This window comes from Tympanuchus pallidicinctus, unplaced genomic scaffold (genome assembly GCF_026119805.1).
Source record: "Tympanuchus pallidicinctus isolate F22 unplaced genomic scaffold, pur_lepc_1.0 scaffold41, whole genome shotgun sequence".
NCBI lineage: Eukaryota > Metazoa > Chordata > Aves > Galliformes > Phasianidae > Tympanuchus > Tympanuchus pallidicinctus.
The window spans coordinates 472842-486304 of NW_026294760.1; the positions used below are offsets into that span (position 1 = coordinate 472842).

A 13463-nucleotide genomic window follows, 5' to 3' on the forward strand; every position below is an offset into this window, starting at 1 on the left:
CTCGAGGGGACTGATGCTGTTTGGCTTATTCAAAAGAGGGAAAGAATGAAGTCAAGGTAAAGAAACCACCGGGTGCCAATTCTCTATTCTTGCTTTTGTTTCACAAAAGATCATTAAAACTTAGAGGTATATTGTAACCCCTTCTTCCTTGTGTCCTAAAATCATAACGGCTGTGTTTAGAAAAGCAAATCTAGACACTTCACCTTGTAATGAGGTTTTTGAAAAATATATTTAAGAAACTATCATCTCGCAGGAGTTAATTCATATTAAAGTTCGTATCTCTTCTGGTAATAAATTGTAGAAAAGGAAGAAAAGTTTCCACAGCACAACAGGACTGAGCAACTCCTCTTTTTCTCTGCTCCCACTTTCAGCACAGAGCTGCAACTGCATGCTGCAGGTCTGACCTCAGAGAGATAAGGAATTTCACTGGAGCAGGATTTTCATTCTATCCTCCCACTGTGATCTAACAGAGTTTGTTTAATAACATTCCTTTTGTTCTGGCAGATAATCATGGGCTGGCCCAGATAGCATCGCAAATTTGCTTCTTTCTGATAATAGGATCTTATCAGGGTTTCAGCAGCATATAGCATTTTACAGGATATGGCTTTAATTAAAATGACAATATGGAACGGCGGAGGTTAGATTTCCTAGTCTGGCATCTCTGTAACATCAGACTGGAAAAGGACAAGGTAATAAATGTCTTTCATCTGGTACCAGAGAAAAGGTAGAGAACTATTTTGATGACATATTAATCATCTGCTGGCTGGAGTAACTGCACTTGGGAGTTCCAAGGTAAGCTGTCTGTGAAGACGTACAGTACCTATGGACGCTGCTGGGAGGTCCCCAAACAGGCTAAAACTGAAATAGCAGGGGCTGTGTCTTGCTTTTTGGTCATTAGTCTTGGAAATCCCTGTGTGCAAACCTCAGATTTTGCAGCGTGGAATACAGGATGATCAGAGTTCATGACAACAATACAGTGTTTTCTGTTTGAGAGAGGATTTGGGTCAGGCCCGGGCAAGCTATCACAAGAGAACTGAGTGTTGTAAGCAGAAGTCTTCAGATAAAGGCTGGTTTAGAAAATACAAACATTCCCCTCCTACAGTTCAACAGCTTTGCAATTCAGAGTTCATGAAAGACCGAGGCTGCCTGACCCCAAGAAACAACTTTTGCTGTGGGGAAGCATCTCCTATCCACTGTACAGTGCGTGTTACCCAAGGAAGTTTATAACTTGAAGCTAGTTCTTCAGTATCTTGCATCAGATTAATGCTGGCGCTGAGTGCCTACGTAGATGAGAAGCTTTTGGCAGCTCTCTGAACACACTCTTCTATGCCCCATGCAGAGTCAAAGCTCCAACTTCAAAGTTCATGTATCAGAATTCACAGATCAATAGTAGCCCCCAGCCAGCCAGGTTCCTTATCTCTGTGCTGCTCCCTGGTAGAGCAATCAGGGAAGGGATAGTGAGTCCTGCCTTATCTGTATTAAAGGCAGGCTATCAAAAAAAATCTGCTGTTTGCAGAGCCTTGCTTTCTCTTCCATCTGCCATCTTAGGAACTCTGCAGTCCCTGTTCCTACTCACCAATTCAGTTTTATACTGACAATAGCCTGTTCTCCCTCAGCCTCTCCATCAGAGATCACCAGGAGACCACGTTGTGATGGTGGCTGTAGGACATATTGAGGTACTGATAATGGCAATGGCTGGTGAAAGAGGAGGATGTTTCTTTCCTATGAGAATTTCCTCTAAGAACAGGTCGAATTATCACGACCCAGCTTTCTAAGGGGCAGCAGAGGAGACTGTGTACTTCTGCAGGACTTGAAGTTAAGGCTCATTTGCAAAGTTGCACATCACTTACTTTTACTGGAAGTTCTCTCCCTTTGAAGGTGCAACTGTGACACAGCAACACATCAAAGCGGGCATCTACCTTGAAGCAAGTTAACATACTAAGAGTTTTCAAGTACTAAGCATCTTCTAAATTGGAATTTCATTCTCTTAACACCGTAACACAATCAAGGAGAGTTACACGATGTCCTAAATAACAAGGGATGACAGTGGATGAAAAGAAAAAAAGAGATCAGCTGACTTAAGGGAAAATAATTGCTCTTACTCAGCAAGGCTGAAGTTAGAATTCCTGAATTGTTGAATTCCCTGATAAAAACCTTCTGAAAGAGAGAAATGTTCTTATTAATTTCTGTACTTTTCTTCGCTTTATCCCTTCTGTGTATTTTGTAGCTTTTAAAAACTGAACAGAAGTGTTTTATAATCCGTCACCGGTGGCTTTGAAACCGGGGGAAAAGAAAATCATCCGTTGTAATTCTTTTCCCGACTCTATGATTTTTTTCTCTTGCTGGGTGCCATGTTCTGAATGCCTGATGCGATGATTGGCTTTGAGGATATGGTCATACACCACTTGCTTTTTTGATTTGTACGCCGTCATCACTTGCAGTGCACTTCTCAGTTACAGGACACTGAAAGAAATGGGTTTCTGCCTCACTCTGCAAAACTCCTGGACTCCCTAGGATGTCTGTGTTTAAGTGCTGTGAACCGAAGCCCCACAGACTCCCTGTTACTGTAGGAACTTTCTGGAAAGTCACAGCTTGCTTCTAACATATAGTGCCTAGCTATATAATCAGTGAATATACAGATGTTGTAACTAAGAAGCATACAGGAAAGTCAGGCTAAGTAAGATTAGTGCAACGGGAAGATAATAAATGGAAAATACTTAAACGATGTTGCAGGCTCACGATATTCTCCATGAGGAGAAATCTCCAGGAAGAAATCCTTCCTTAATGGCTGTCAGCACTTAAATGGGTCCAGGAGAGGCGGAACCAGGCTCCATCCCTTCCTGTAGCACAGGTGAATTGCCTTCACCTATGCTGCCATGGCTGACTCATTGCTTGCCTCAGGTGGTCAATCAGAGGTTCAGACTGTGATTCAGCAGTTCCCATACACTGGCTTAAAAGCATGACATCCTTTTATTGCAGTTCATTACAACTACCCTTTAAATAATTGGTAATTACTACCCTTTAACCTTCAGTTCTCTCTTGAAACAGCAATTGATTTTATTTTATCTTAAGCAATGAGGAAAGGCAAAATCTGTATTTCAGAGCTGTGTAGGTTTGTATCATGTGAGGTGTGCTTTTAATAACATCATAATTATTGTTGTGGGCTCTGTCCTATTCTGCCTCACTTTCTCATAAACTTTCTTTATGGTGTGATCAAGGAATCGTGGACTTCAGCTGTTTGTGTGGCAGAAAGAGAACTCCAAGCACCAGCCTGGAAGGAAAAGCTCCATGTTAAGTGCTGTACCAAGTAATACTGAGCCTGAGTTTTATGCAATGCCTAACTCCTGTGCTAAGGGAAATCACATCCAAGTAGAATGTAGGATCAGTGTGAAGTACTTCAAATATATTGTAAGCAAAATATTTCCTCCTATGCTATCTGCCAGCAGTTGACAATTTCCATGCATTAACACAGTTGCAACTGAATCCTTAAGGTGTCTTGAAGATCAGAGAAAACTGTTTTGAATAAGATTTCATGTAAAACATGCCAACATATGCAGGTCTTGATAAATAAAGCAAAACAATCAAACAAAAATACAACAAACAAACAATAATCCTGCATTCCACTTCTCCATTTTCAGAGGTCACTCTTCCCCCTGTAGCCAGAGAAAATCCTTCTTTAGCTTGTATGGAAGGCCATTCGACTGAGCTACCGACTTCGTGGTCTCTTGTGTGATTACTCATGACAGAGTTCATTGTATTTTGTTTGAGAACATAATTAAGTCCTTAGTGCATGACAGCCGGGTGGCTGTCACTGTTACGGTGCTTGCTGCTTCCCTCTGCTGCACGCAACTGGAATTGCTGCAGAGAGACAGCAGTGGCGTGGGATGGAGGAGCGGGTGAACCTGAGTGCAGTGATGGGATCTGGAGGCTCATTAGCCCGGGGTTTAATTGGACCGACCGCGGCTGCTCCCATCAGCACTGTATCTGGAACTGCCTTACCTGTGTCTCAGCTCTTCTTTATGGTCATTTGGCATGTATTTTGATTCCACTTCAACACAAATCTCCCCCCAGGAGGGGTCTGATTTACACGAGCTGCTCCTGGTGTGGGTGATGCAGTGTTCTGGTCAGCAGTGTTCTGTTGTAGCGTTCTGAGCAGACCTTTGGATCTGCAGGCTGCAGGGATGGGCTCAGCTGGGCTGGCTGTCACTTGGGTACACATTTGTACACATACTGAGTACGAGGACTGCTCTTATCACACCAGGGGTCCCATTTGTGCTTCAGTCTGCCAGGTGATGCTGTGGTAATACAAACGTAAGGAACCTTTTGGAGGTGGTGAAAAAACAGCTGGTGCTTGGTGCTGTTTGCAGGAGAGGTTACTTAATTCCGTGCAGTCAACTCCTTTTATCAATTTTCACTGTAATGTGTGTGTCAAATCTTGGTAAAGCATTTATAGGGCTTGTTTTTGACAGGTGAAATAGGTTAATTCATCTGAGAAAGAAGCTATGTTTTTCTTGATAGGAAAGGGATTATTGAAATGCTGAACAGGCTCTTTTCTCCATTCCTTTCTATAGGCTGGGTTTCTGATGCTGCAGACTGTAACACTAAACCTTGTGCTGGTTATTATCAAATGCAAGTATAGTTTAGTGGTTTCCTCTTGTCCACACCTGCTGAAAATAAAAATAAAATGCTCATTCCATTCAGCAGCCTCTAAACACCCCTGCTGACAGGGGATATGCAGTGGAATTCACCTCAACTTTAACCCAAATAACCCAAACATAGTGAAGTGAACCCAAGACAGATTGGGCTGAAGCCATGTGACAGGTTTGTTAGCTTGAGCATCTTCTTCCTAACAGTATTGAGAGCATTGTGCATGAGAGGCAAGGAATGTTGGGTTGCGTTCAAAATGTGAACACTGGAAGAGTGGGCCATTAAACCAATCATTTTCTTTTTTCTATACATGTACAGAGTTTGGGGTTTGTTTGTTTGTTTTTATGCTGTGCATTTAAAATTAAAAAAAAAAATGAAGGAAGTTATGAGCATATGAGAACTGAAGCTGAAACATACAAACTGGTGATTGAGCAGTTTGTGTCTACTAGCAGAGGCACGCTCCCATTCAAAATGGGTAAAGCTAATGTCTGAACAGCTTTTCTTGCTGGAATCTCCTCACAGTGCAGGAATTGGTTGCATTGTTTGTTTAGCTCTCATCTCTCCCTGCAGCTTCCTCAGCTGTAGCCAGTTCCTTTAAGTCTCTTGTCTTTTGCAACAACTGCCTCATCACTGCCACGGAGCGCTTGTTCATCTCTTGGTGGAGCTACACAGATCCTTTGATGTGCTCTTTAAATTACAGTTGTCTGAGATTACTTAGTTCTTTTTTTTTAATCAGTGACTCTGAGATTCTTGAGCTTCTCTTCAAAATATTTGAGTGATTGTAGACGTGAGTGGATGGCTGTTATCTGCCATCCTTCCTATGTTGCATTCACACAAGCTACTCCTCCATCTTTACGGATGTAACTGAGTTGGAATAAGGCAAAATCTTCCAGGCAAGCCCTGTGTGTCACAGCAGATCCTGGTTAGCACCACAGCAGGACATGTCACAGGGCATCACTTCTCTGCTCCAGCGACCTCCACCTGGGAATGATCTATCAGTATTCATGCTTCTCTGCTGCAGTCACCAGAGCAGAGCACAAGAGGCTGCTCTGCCTTTATGCAGCCTGAGAAGCATCACCAGGGGTCACACACATTGCTGCAGGAACACGTACAGCCATCTCCTCGTGGTGGGGTTATCAGGGAGTGGTAAAAGGTCAGCAAACTTGTGTCAGGAGAACTGTAGGAGCTGCCAATAACTCAGCCCTTTGCTGCTTAATCACACAAAGTGGGGAGAAGAGCTTACCTCGGTGTTTGGTGTTTGATTGATGAATGTCAACTGGCATTTCTCAGAAAATGATTTAACTTGCACCAAAGTGCTCCTGTTGTTCCTCCGCCTTGTTGCTGAAATGATGTTTTAATGGTTGAGGAAAGGAACTGCTCAACTGCTGTTGTCTTTCATTCACACCTGAGATCATCGAGCAGTTGAGTTTCACAATGTGGGTAATTATGAGTAATTCAGAGCAATAGTTACTGGATGGTCACCCTCTGCTTTTCTGCCGGAGATTAAGATGAAAATAATAATGCAAAGAGTTCTCTTCCCCTTTTCCTCTCGTTACTGAAGAGTTATTATTATGTGACCATTTCAGAGGCATAATTAGGTAACTTAATAACATGACACCTGCGTATTTCCAGTCCTGTCAAAATTGTACTTAATTAGGGCAAAAATAATCTCTCATGACTCACTGTGAGGCTTTGGTGCATCAGTTAGCAAAAAGGAGAGAAAGGAACAGTGTATGTATGATTAGTCCAATGCATTCAGCAAATCAAAGCAGGGTGAAGTGTCCCTAATCAAGGCAAACATGTTTGCAATGCAAATGCCTGGTGCCTGCTTCAGCATCCTTCCCAGCGTGCAAGAAGCATGAGCCAGCCTTCGGGCTAAAGCTTGGACCACCTCATTAACCCCAGTACAGAGCATTAGCCTCCCATCTTGCTAGTTAGCAGGTGTTCTTTCTTTCTCAGGCTCCTTACAAAACAATTTCTCAGCTCTTCTGGTTTTATCCTTTTTTGCTACTCTCCAATTATAGAGATCATATAGAATCATAGAATGACCTGGGTTGAAAAGGAGCACAATGCTCATCCAGTTCCAACCCCCTGCTGTGTGCAGGGTCACCATCCACCAGACCAGGCTGCCCAGAGCCACATCCAGCCTGGTTTAAATACCTCCAGGGATGGGGAATCCAAAACCTCCTTGGGCAACCTGTTCCAGTGCCTCACCACCCTCTGAAAAACTTCCTCCTAATATCCAACCCAAACCTCCCCTGTCTCAGTTTAAAACCATTCCCCCTTGTCCTATCACTGTCCACCCCTGTAAACAGCCGTTCCCCCTCCTGTTTATATGCTCCCTTCAGATACTGGAAGGCCACAGTGAGGTCTCTCTGGAGCCTTATAAAGTTCCTGTTTGGGTTTCTATCATCTTAGGACCTGTGATTGTTTCCATCCATATCTCATTACAGAGCAGCTATCATGCGCAGTCGTTGAGCATCCATCAGCATCCCTAATTGCCCCAGGAAGCAACCTGTGAATTTAGCTGTGTAAGTTTGGATTAAAAAAGTGGCAATAACTTCCCACTTGATGAGAAGGTTGCAGACTGGCTCAGTAACAGTTTTGAAAGCCACAGGCCCTCTGACTGAGGCTGAAATAGCTCACACCATTCACAATCTTTGTTCCTGTGAAGGCAGAGCAGAACCAGACTCGTGTGACGACTCCCATCGCTGTCCCTCTAACTGTATAACTGTACACCTGCCCTTAGACAGCAGCACCCCATTTTCCCCAAGCTCTGAGCTGCTCTGTGCTCTGGACAGCAGCATTACCATGTTCTAAAGAAGCTGATATGTGAAGTCCCTTGGTGATTGTATGCCTACCCTTTTCCCTTTTTGCTTAACCACAAATTACAAATAGCTGAGCGACTGAATTGCTTGTCTACTGCCCTGCTGCTTTTGAATGTCTTTCTTTGCTCTCCAAGCACGCATTCTAATCCAAGTACATCTCACCTTTGCATCATCTGTTTCTTGTCGTGCCCCTCCCGGCCCAAGTCAAAGTTCACAGAGGAAGATCTGAGCCAGGATGCTAAATCTGGAGTAGATATTTAGTGAGTGACTGTATGGGATGGGGAGTACAGGTGATGGACACTTTCTATTTGCAGTCTGAGCTCTTCCTACAGAGGTTGGAGCAGGCTGAGGAGCTGTCTGCCTGCAACCCAGCAGCAATCACAGCAGAAAGGCCTGGATGTGTGACAAGGGAATGTAGGAAGGATTTGATTTATTAATTTTGGTGGAGGAATCTAAAAGGGCACAGAAATAACAGTAATTAATGCTGAAGTAGAAATTCTTTGCCCAACTGAGGGAAATGCTGCAGGTAAGTCTTCAAATGCAACTGATTTCTCCAAATTATGAAGCAAGGAGTGAATTAGGTATTAAGATGATGACATTTTCCAAGTATTTATTTCTTACAATCTTAAAATCAATTCTTGAAGTTCAAATGTTCATCCCCACCCCCCAGCATGTTAATCCAGAGTGTTAATATTCTCATATTCTGATGCAAAAATGACCACTTCAGCACTGCACTTCTTTATCAGACAAGCTGTGGTGTTTTTCAATGTTTATTTATTAATTTTTGCATGCATAAGTACAGGAAAATGCAAATTGTATTACATCTTAGATTAATCAATTGGAAAATATAGATTTTAACTCATCAGAAATAATGGCTTCTGCCAACGCAAATGGTATTTCCACTGTAAGGAAGTGGGATGGAATTGTTTAAAGAAGCATTGTGGGCTTTTCAAGATGTATTTTTCACCATCAGTGAGAATGCTGAGGTTTATTCTTTGGAATAAAAGAATTTTTATTAATGTGGAAACAAAATGCCAAAATGTCAGAGTGGTATTGGAGCAGAAATTTTGAGACATGGCTTGAAGCAATGATGGAGCACCTGGTGGGAAGGCAGGGCCAACCCAGGGGAGCTCAGCTGCATGCAATGCAATGCACTGATTGACCTGAAGGGCTGGAGCCAGGACCCACCCCTTCCCAACCCTTTTAAGGGCTGGCATTGGAGATGTGACTATCTCCCTGAAGATCCCTGTGTACTTGAGGCTTTGTGAAGGTAAGCAGCTTCTTTCCTTTATTTCTGTACCCCTGGTTGTTGTGTCTCAGCAAATCCTCGCTTGCTGCTGCCTGGAGCTTTGCTTCTCTGCTGTTGTTGCTGCATTTTCCATTGTGTTATAGCATTATAAGTGTTAACATTTTAAGTTACTATAAACACAGAACTGGAAAAAAATAAGCATGCTGTAAAGAGTCAGACTGCATTATGAAGCAGAGTAAGTGTGCTGCTGTGGCATCTTGATGAAAGATAAAGTAGAAATTGATATATGTACCTGCCACTTTCTTTGTGCTCACACTTCAGAGCGCTCTATTGAGCAATGAGTTGGGGTTACATCACAGAGCACAATCATACAGAGATCCTGAGATTCTCTCAGAAAGCTTTGGAGGAGTGTTATGGGTTTCCAGGCAGGGGATCAGAATGGTGTATTCAGGTGTGCGTGTATATCCAGTAAATTATTCAGCCACTAGATGTCCTAATGTGTGGAGCTGCAAATCCAGCATGAGCAGTGATGTACAGAAATTACAAACCTGGGACTCAGTGCTGATTATCTGCATATTTTTAGCTCATGGATTTGCAATTCCTAGAAAACTGCTGAAGAGGCTCTAAAACACAACCAAAAATGAGGCTCCAAAACACAACAACAGGTTTGCATGCAGGCTGTGACTGGCTGATTAATTGCCTTCATGCACACAGGTTGTACTTGTATACTGGCTTAGCAGATGCTGTAGCTACTCAGTCTGTTAAGGATTGTGTCTAAGTACCACGTGGCTGGATCCAGTACTGCATCTTGCTGCTAAATGTTGTTGTTTTTCCAGATCGTATTATTTTGAGAGATTTGACAAACCCAAAGAAATATGGGTCTACTGCTAAAGGAAATGCAGTGTTAAAATCCTGACCTTATGCAGATGAGTGAGAGATGTAACACGGGAGGAGAAGAAAATGATGAAATTCAGCTGATTTTTTTTTTTTTTAATTATTATTAATTCCTATGTTATAAGCAGTGGAAATGCCATGCCTTCATCTCGCAGCTGCTCTCTCTGCCTGTGAGAACCCCCAGCCATTTACCTGCAAGATGCGTGCAGTGAAATTCCATGTTGCTGAGGGATGCTCTGTGCTCAGGAAGAGCTTTTGAGCCAGCCCTTATTGTAGAGATGAAGAAATGGCTGGGCAGAAGGAGCACCCAGCTGTTGTTTTTATTGCTGGCTTAACTGTGTATTATTCAAGCAGGGTTGGGTTGGAGGTCTGTGTTCTGTGACTATCAGGTGGTCCAAAGCTCCTCACTCACATATCCATGCACTGGGATGAGAAGGTTCTGTGGAGTGGCAGATAGAGTCAATCACAAACTTGAGGCCAAAGGATCAAGATGGATTTCAGCTGCTTTTCTGCACATTCGTGTCTCATGGAGTGCTGCACTCAGCTGTTACCTCCTGCTGGTTCACCTGCCCTGGTACTGTCTGAGAGAAGCAGTGGGTGCTGAGGCAAAGCATGGTGTTATTTTGGGGCTTTTATCTTAACCAATTTTCAGTTCCAGTTTCGTTTAGAGAATTGTTGCGAGTGAGAGAAGGGGAAGAATAAATAACCAAAATATGCAAAGAGTAAATAGGGCTTTTATTGGCTTCTGTGTGCTTACAGCAGAGCCCATTCAGAGTTCTTAGTGTAATTTCATTAGTGATTTGTTGTTACAGTTCTTGCCTGCTCATGAATTATTTACCTGTTGTACAGGTGTGAGTATTTGCATTAGAGCCAACTGGTGCATGTGTAATGTTCTCTGTGAAGTACATCAGTGGGGTGGGTGCATTTATTCTCCTTTTATCATTCCATCCATTATGCATGCAGTTGTACACTTATACCTGAGGTGGCATTTGAATATGGAATGTTTTTTAGTTGCAAGAGCTGCAAATTGAGGCCAATTCCTTTCTACCTACTCCTGAGAACGTTCCAGCAGTGACCCCCAGCCTATTATCTGATCCCAGGTGATGTGAATTCTGATCTAACTCAGATCACCTGTGGGCTCCTCCAAGGCTGGACATGAAATAAACAAAATGTCATCACCTGCTGCAGATTTCTGTGCTGTGCTTGGGCAGAGAGAGGGATGGGAGCACCTTGGAAAACTCAGCTGGAACATTTTGCTGAGCTGCTGGTGTGGAGGAGGGAACTCTTAATATTTTCCTTCAGACTGCAGTTGTGTGGTTTATTAAAAATTACTGGGGTGTTGACACATACCAGGGAGAAAAGCTGCTTTTGCAGTTGTTGAAGTTCATGTGGTTGAAGGCTAGAAATCCATAGACTCTTCAACTATCTTCATGGCACAGTAAGAGGTGCAACCTGAAATGCAGAGATGTGGGGAAAACCACACTGAGTACACAGGTGGCAGAACTGATGGCTGCAGATTCTGTCTGTCCTTCTGGTTGGTGCTTTTGTGCTGTGTGTGGATGTGGTTGGAACCATTCAGGAGGGTTCCTCTGGTTTGCTTTGTTCCTTCTTGCCTTTAGTTTTTCTTTGAACTTCGATGCTTCTGCTGACAGACTTTCAGTTTCTTGAAAATGTAGAAAGCCAGATGTGAAATACGGAGTGTGTTAGAAAACAAATATTGCTGCCAAGCTTAACCATTGAAATGCAAGGGATGAACAAACTTCTTCCTTCCAGCATTCTCAGCTTCTCCATTAGTGTTTCCCCCACTTGCCCCAGTAATGCCATGAATCCCCTCTGACTGAATTCCAGATGCACTTTCCTTCTTGCTCACTCCCTGATATCAAAAGGCAGATCCTCCCTTCCCCTTTAACTTCCCTCTGGTTAAACCTCAGTGTGAATTGCAACTATATTTCTAACAGAGGTGGCTCATTGGGCTGCCAGAGCAGATTTAGAGCTTTGTTTCTGTAAGGTGCTGTACTTCCAGTGTGCATCAGTGCTTAAAGAACACATGGTTTCATCTGCAGCTCAATTTCACCAGCTCAGAGGTTGCTGCATTCTCCCCACTGAGGTCTTTTTTTTTTTTTTTTTTTTTTCTTTTTTTTGTAGAACACTTTGCATCTTTGCATGTCAAGTGCTCTGATTGAAGTTACCAGCTGCTGCCCTTCTCTGCTTATGCTCTCTTCTTTCCCGTCCTAATAGTTCTATAAACTGAGAACTCGGTATTTTAATCCAAAGTGCCAAACATTGACTCAGTGGCATGGGCAGAAACGGTCTATGAGCTGAACTCAGAGCACGTGGCTGTATGGAATGGATGTCCTTGGAAGTAGGGCTGTGGTTGTTGACATGCAAAGGCTTAAAGAAGCACAGGAGATGCTGTAATGTGCAAAACCATTCCTGTGTGCCTTCCTGATTGTGTTCCTTTGTGGCTTTCTGTTTGTTGTTATTCTTTCGGAGCCCATTGGCCATGGAGATGACCTTAGGCTGTTGAAGAAAATGTATTTTTCATGTGCTTGCTCTCAGCCTTCGCCACTCTGCTCTTGATTGTGGTCAGGAAAACGCATGACAGAAAAGAAATAAGAGAGCTTCCGATGTGATGTTCTCAGATATTGATTTATTTTTTTTTTCCCCCTCTTAAAATTCTGTTTACAAATTCCTGTTGCTTTAATTATGTGTTTCTGGCTGAAAGCAGTACAAAGCTTGCCTGCAGGACCAATTGATAAGCCTTCATTCTAAGTCCATGTAGCTAATCCTACTGTATTTCTCCAAAACTCACCGGTCAGGGATTTCTGAGCACTTTGACAGGAGCAGCCGAGCACCCTTAGCATGTGATGCAGGTGGAGTAGGGCGAGGTTAATAGATGAACTCAAAAATAAGGAATACAGCCCCTCCGCTGATTCCTGTGCTCCTGTTGCCTAGTGCAAATAGGGCTTATCTCCAAAAGAATGGCAAATGGAGAACAAATACATTATCTTAGATTTTATGTCTTTGCTCACTGGTGCACGTTGTGATGCATTGACCTGGAGCGTGCCACGCTTGGCTTCCACAAAGAGGATTCGGAGTCACGGTGGTACGAACCCAATCCCTTTACCCTACAGTTGTGTAGGAGCCTCACGGTGAGCACTTTGTTAGCAACGCTGTGCTCTGAGCGCCTCGCTTTTTGCCACCGCCACTCCCTGCGGATGCACCGAGTCCTGAAACGCGTGGGGTGCAGCTCCCTGAACCCCAAAGCTTTGCTCCTCCTCTGCCTGCAGCCGCTTTGCACCTCTTAACTGCCTAAGTAAGGCACAGCGGCTGTACCTGAGCACACCTGGGCTTGTTGGCCCTTCTGTGCACCGAAATAGGTGGTTTGCAGCGAGCCGGGGGGAAGGGAGCGTGCAACAGTGCCCCTCACGGCAAGGAGAAGCACGCTTGGGCCAGGCGCTGTTAGTAAAGATGGCACAAGCGCTGTTTGCTTCGGGCTCAGGCGCTGCTCCTCGCGCACCTGTTAAGGGCGGTGCTTTGCTAAGGAGAGCGTGGCTGGAGGGAGGGGGAGAGGCAGGCAGGATGCGCTCTACTCCCACCCCCTCCGCTCTCTGCTCGGCCCCGAACACCGGAGCTCTTCGGGGGGGCTCCGCGCGTTGCCCAACGCACCTGGCCCCGCCCCACGTGCGGCTAATTAGCGGCGGGGGAGGGGCGGCTCATTAGGGATGCGGGCGCGCACGGCGCCTCGGAGGCAGTCGGCGGGAGGAGCGGCGGCAGCGCGGGGCTACGGGCACAGCTCCGGCTCAGTGCGTGCGGGGGGGGGGGGGGTGAGGATTAGGCGAGAG

General features: G+C 44.3%; 1 protein-coding gene across 1 annotated transcript in view; it reads left to right on the plus strand.

The window, feature by feature from the left end:
- Nucleotides 1-13463, plus strand: part of UNC5D (unc-5 netrin receptor D) — a 135351-nt gene that overhangs the window by 34491 nt on the left and 87397 nt on the right. The window lies entirely within an intron of this gene.